This window comes from Hakea prostrata, chromosome 3 (assembly GCF_041222555.1).
Source record: "Hakea prostrata isolate BN-2017 chromosome 3, UWA_Hpros_2, whole genome shotgun sequence".
Classification (NCBI taxonomy): Eukaryota; Viridiplantae; Streptophyta; class Magnoliopsida; order Proteales; family Proteaceae; genus Hakea; species Hakea prostrata.
In genome coordinates this window covers 63,724,869-63,731,649 of record NC_142602.1, presented here as the reverse complement: position 1 = coordinate 63,731,649, position 6,781 = coordinate 63,724,869, and positions in this window count along the sequence as shown.

The following is a 6,781-nucleotide window of genomic DNA, read 5'->3' as shown; positions in this document are numbered from 1 at the left end:
GGGTCTGAACAAACAAGAGATTTCAAGGAAGAATTGAAGGGTTTCCTTTAGAAGAATATTGATGTGTTCGCATGGTTGGCAGATGACATGCCTGCTGTAGACCGATCAGTAGCAGAGCACAAGTTATGGATAGACCCTAAGGCCAAACCTGTGATACAGAGAAGACGAAATTTCTCAATTGAGAAGCACGAGGCTATCAGGGGTGAGGTTGAAAAGCTAAAGGGTTCATGGTTCATCCAGCCGATCGAATGTCCAATTTGGTTAGCCAATGTTGTGATGGTCAAGAAGTGGAACAAGAAATGGAGGATGTGTACCGATTACACAGACCTCAACAAGGCATGCCCAAAGGACTGCTACCCTTTGGCCCGAATAGATCTTTTGAATAATGTTGGCGATGAAACTCTGAGTTTCATGGACGCGTATTCAGGATATAATTAGATCCTAATGAACATGGAAGATGAAAAGTTTATTGCATTCATGACCGATCGTGAAAGCTTTTACTATAGAGTCATGCCATTCGGATTGAAGAATGCAGGAGCTACTTACCAAAAAGTTGTGAACAAAATATTTAAAGATATGATCAGGAAGAACATGGAAGCCTATGTGGATGACATGCTTGTGAAGAGCCTAAAGCGTTTGGGAGACATAGCTGATTTGATTGAAGTATTTTATGTCTTAAGGAAATACCAGATGAACTTAAGTCCCGAGAAGTGCGCGTTCGAGGTGTCCTTAGGTAAATTCTTAGGATTTATGGTTTCCCAAAGAGGGATAAAAGAAAATCTGGTGAAGATAAAGGCCTTGATTGATATGGAGCCCCTAAAGACTATTCGGGACATACAATGCTTAACAAGGAGAGTCGCATCTTTGAATTGGTTCATAGCACAATCTTGAGAAAAATGTCTTCCTTTCTTCAAAGCTTTGAAAGATCTTTAAGGGAGCAAGGAGGCGCGATGGACGGAAGAATATCAAAAAGCGAGTCAAGAACACGAAGACGATGCTCGGGAAGCCACCCGTTGTCCCCACCATAAAAGGTGAGACTTTACAAGTTTATTTGGCCACTTCGCCTTCGGCTGTAAGTGCAGTTCTTGTTTGGGAAAATGAGAAGAAGTTGTGACCAATCTACTATGTCAGCCACGTACTCCTGGATGTCAAAACCAAATATTCAGAGATCGAGAAACAGGTGTTGGCTCTAATGATGGCAACCAGAAAGCTAAGGCCCTATTTTCAAGCACACCCGATCGAGGTACTAACCACTTTCCCCTTGAAAAATGTTCTTTATAAACCTAATTTGTTTGGAACAATGGTAGAATGGTTAGTAGAATTAGGAGAGTTCTAGGTAGATTTCAAACCCCAAACGGCTATAAAGGCTCTGGCCTTAGTTGATTTTATGGTGGAGACTACAGCTCTAGTGGAAGAAATTACCAAACCCAACCTCCCAACCATGTGGGATATTTACGTTGATGGTTCATGTAACAAGCAAGGTTCGGCAGCAGGTGTGATGTTAAAATTTCCTAGGGGCTTTGTCATCCAATATGCATTAAAGTTCGTTTTCGAGGCAAGCAATAATGAAGCCGAATGTGAAGCCTTCTTAGCTGGCCTTCGATTAGCAAAAGCCTTGGCAATATCTAAAATAACTGTTTACAGTAATTGTCAACTCATTGTTAATCAAGTGCAAGGAGAGTTTGAGACAAAGGAGCCTAGGTTGCAAAAGTATCATGAGTTGGTACAATTTGAGAAAATAGTTCAAGGAGGTCCAAATCTATCAGATTCTGAGGAAGGAGAATACTATGGTAGATGAGCTCTCAAAGCTAGAAAATGTGAAGGAAAAGACCCTTGAACCTTCACTATATATTGAGGAATTAAGTTCCCTGAGTACTAAAGAAGAGGACATATCTTACATAGAAGACGAACGATGCTGGATGGACCTGATCGTGGAATATATTTGGGACAACAAACTGCCAGACGACTCAAAGGAGGCCAAAGCCATTCGTACTCGAGCGGCGAGGTTCACAATTCAAAATGGTAGATTGTATCAGAGGTCTTATGCTAGACCATTGCTCAGATGCTTAGGACCAAAAGGATCGAAGAATGCTTTGGCAGAAGTGCATGAAGGCATTTGTGGTGCTCATATGGGCGGCCAAGCACTAACGCGTAAGATATTGAGGCTCGGGTTATATAGGCCGAAGATACAAGAGGTGCTCTAGAATACTTTCCCAATTACAAGAATTGTCAGATCCTTTTGACAGTCACGAAGAAACCGGCAACAACCTTTCCGTCAATCCTTGACACAATCTCATTCGCAATGTGGGAATAGACCTCATGGGTAAATTCACTACGGCGTATGGAGGCCATGAGTATCTGATCATTGCAATTGATTACTTCACCCAATGGGTCAAAGCAGGCGCATTGGCAACAATAGTTGAAAAGAAGGTCAAGAAGTTCATGTCAGAGTCTATCATCCATAGATTCGGGATCCCGAAGATTCTGGTTACTGATCATGTAATGCAGTTTGACAACCTCAATTCACACAATTTTTGGGACTTATATGATCGAGCACAGGATGTCTTCAATAGCCTACCCACAAAGCAATGGCCAAGTTGAGGTAACAAATAAAACCTTGCTGGACGAAATAAAGAAGAGACTAGAATATAACAAAGCTTTATGGGTTGAGGAACTCCTGAATGACCTTTGGGCCTACCGAACGACAGTTCAAACACCCACTGGAGAAACACCATTCAAATTGTCTTATGGATTAGAAGCTTTGGCCCGATAGAAGTAATGGTAGGTACCCTCAGAGAACGGGAGTTCGAAGAAAAGGCAAACGGACAAGGGCTGTTGGACGACTTAGATTTCTTGGATCGAAGTCCAAACGAGAGCAATCGCCGAATTCAACACTACCAAAGGAATGTAGCAACCCACTACAACGCCTGAGTAAAGCATCGGCAGTATCATTCGGGAGATTTGGTCCTCAAAAACACCCTTGCATCTAATCCACATCATCAAAGGAAATTGGACCCTTCGCTGGAAGAACCATACATGATTGTGAAACCAGTTGGTTCGGGAGCCTATAAGTTAAAGAACCCACCAACCGATCGTGAACTTGACCAATCGTGGAACGCCATGCATCTTAAGAAGTTTTATCCCTAGATGTTCTTTCAATTTTGAGATGTAACACACATCAAGTTTTCAAATTTGCAATACAATTCTTTTGAATGGGGGCATGAGAGGATTATGGCAGTCAACACAATCAAGTTGTGCACAATCAGCAATTCAGAAGGCTTCGGTGTTAACCAAAAGCTTAGAAAAATTCTCAGGAATTTTCTAAGTATGGGGCATCGGTCGAACCTGAATGAGACCTCCAAAAGCTTAGAAAAATTCTCAGGAACTTTCTATGTACGAGATACTACAACTCAACCCAAATAAACTTAATACTAGTACTCAGATTACATTCGGTAAAAGAAAGCAAGCACAAACGCACAAGTATGAGAAGAAGGCATTCTTTAATTCATGGGCCATAAGGGGCCAACCCTTATAAAAAAAAGTAGTACAAAAGTACAAAGAAAGAAACCGAACGCAGTCGGTTTAAAAAAATAATAATAATAAAAGGAAGAAAGAGAGAGAAGAAGAAAATGTTCATGAAGCTTGATCAGGGTTTTCTTTGTTGACTAGAGATTGGGCAGAAGCTGGATTTGATTGGGACCAAGGACAAAAGTCTTATTTGGAGTAGTGGCGTTGGGTGCAGCATTCTATTGAACTACCTCCAATTTGGGAGAGAGAGAGAGGTGGAGAATCACTAAGGTAAAATTCAAGGTCTAGGTCGACAGCTGGAGGATCCTCGGCATTCAGCGCCCATTAGGGAAGAGTGAGTTGAAGGGCTTCAAAAACTTCTAGGTGATAGACTAACTGATGGGGAGTATTGTCAAAGCTCGAGTCAACCTTTAAAATTGATTTCCAGACGTCGTTCTACCATCTCTATAAGCCTGAGTATTAAAAGGTATTAGCAACTCATTGAAGGGCTTACTATTCAAATACTTTCGAACGCAAGCCTTCTTGGCCTCTATAGAGATCTCTTCGGGCTTAGAAAGCATTGCCCAACTTTGAAGTTCCTCCTTCTCCTCCACCAATTTCTCTATCTTGGTCTCTGACTCTTTCAATACCCTCTGAAGCCTCTTCACTTCCCAATTAAGGTCACCAGTGTTCCCGTTGGCAACCTCCAGGTCCTGATGACCTTTTCCAATTTCTGGTTCTCTCCCTAAAGACAAAGAATCTTAGGGCCTCTCGCCTTCACCTCTTTGTCCAGCTTCTTTGATTGTATGTTAAGCTGTTTGACCGAAGAATAGCCTCCATTTGCCTATGGAAGCTATTTGCCATGACCCTGTAGATAACAAAGAAAAGCGATTAACAGTCGAGTTTGGGAAATCATAGATGCTTTATAGATATTTATAAGGTATAAAAGCAAAAGGCTTACTTGATTGAGGCATTCATGAACTCCTCATCAGTAGCAGAACCAAGGGCTTTGCACTCGGTAGACATTTGAGCAAAGGTACTCCAATCCAAAGCCTTGTCATAATCATTTGTGATGCGATCGGTCGTCTTCAGTTTCCAGGGTGAGATATAGATCTCACCCTTGGGACCAGAATGCCCTTTCTTGGAGCTAGTGTCGTCTTGAATTTCGTGCCTTCTCTTTGTGAGGATCACATCATCATGAGTGGATTCCTCCACATCAATAAGGGCTTTGCCTTTCCTCGAAGGCTCTTCGTGGACTTTGAGGACTCCTTTTGGAGCCTGAATAATTGTCACATCCACCCAGCCGGTACCCCATTTGGAATACCCGGGATGTGATCCACAATCCAAGGATCAATGATTTGAGGTCCATGTCTCCCACATACACGGTAACACAATCATGAACAGTAATAATCAATGGTAAAAACAATTAATACTAAATATCATGAATAAGATAAGACTAAATAAATCAGAGTGCGGAAGGCAATAACATTAAAGCATAATCATAAGGGTGAGAGAAGGTATGATAACCACTCTCTCAGAACAGCGGAAAAGAAGTGTGATAACGTCAAATACATGTCTAAGTGTCAAAAGATAAACTCAAAGATAAGTTAGTTACAAGACCAATGGTTCCACAAATACACCAGGGGAATGGGGCACTATGCTAGGGTTTCTTCTATACTAATAGTAGTCTCCTCAACAGTACGGATGAAGTAAACCCAGCGCTGCCGCTCCCGCACAACTGTGGGGCTAACCCCGGTGCGAATAATAATCCTCCTCGGCTCCAATATACGAATCCTCACCGTCGACGCCACTACCCGGAGGGTAGTATGTGGAATCATAGTCCGCCTCATAGGAGGTGCCATCGTAATCTTCGGTACTGGAATGTAATCTAAAACATTTGCACAAAAGGAATGAGTTCGAAGAACTCGGCAAGGAAGTTATTCCATAATTAGAAATCATACACATTCAGAACATATAATAATGCAATATGATATGGAACATTTTTTTTTTTTTATAAACCACATTTTTTTTTTTAGGTAAAACGGTTAAAAAAAATATGATGTGGAACATATGATGCGGATATGAGCCTAACTCTATGAATGTTGGTCTCTAAAGGTAGACATGCTTTAAGTCATAGCACAGTACTTCTCGGGTCGTCAGTCACTCTCCCATTTCCATATCTTGGGAATGCCCGGGGGAAGATCGATAAAGTCATCAAAAACCATGGTAAGGGGAATCGGTCACCGCTCTCTCACATCACCATTTGGTCAAGTAGTGGCGCATGTCACGGTAAAGAAAGCCTAGCCCAATGCAAGTCATCTACTCAATCGGTCAAGTCAGATTCAGATACGTCCATTCCTCGCCCCCGGCGATCACTTTCCGGTATCCTTCACACTAGAGTCAGCGAAATCCCGGATTCGGACTCATCAACCCTATTGGTCATCCACATATAGTAAACGGGAAGCTCCTCACGTCCTCTCACGGATTGGTTACCGGTCTTGAGCGCCCGTGAGCCCAAGTCTATCCATATGCAACTCTACCAATAAATGGCCCCTTTCAGGTATCCGTAGCATGGTTTATGTCCCCTACCGGATTGACTACCAACCTAGAGCGCCCATCCAACCATACACTACCACGTGGTTGTTCGGTCTCAATGCCCTTCCGATTCGGGGTCTGACCACGACAAGGATGAACCTAGCCACACAACTAGACACTCCTATGTATGTCATCCAATAACTCGGAAAGTGTCGATAGGCACCATCGGAGAATATCCCATACTATTCCCTCCGATGCCCAAGGACCGAAGTGTCAGAGGGACACCCTCCAATCCCAAGTCATATGTAAGCAATCACACATCAGATCTCATCATTTCTCATGCATCCAATGCATATTCATAATAGTACTCAAATCATGATATTGAAACTAATCATTATGAACATAAGCAAATCAAAAGGATAGAGTAACACAACAAATGTATAAAGGTTTAAATGTTACTGCTTCTAACACATATGTATCAGTATCATAATGATTGAAAGAAATTTAGGGATTTCATTCCTTGAATAAAGCATAGTTCAATATTTGATGACTTATATGTTTATGGATATAACCATCCTTACCTTGGATGAGTTGATGATGAATTGAGAATACCAAGAATAGTCCAATAGAAGTGTTAAGTCGACCAAAATAGTCCTCGGCGGGTAATAGTGGATTTTGAGGGATTTTGGTCCGAAATGAGGTCTTCCGTATTCAGATCAACTGGAACTTGGAGGCATAC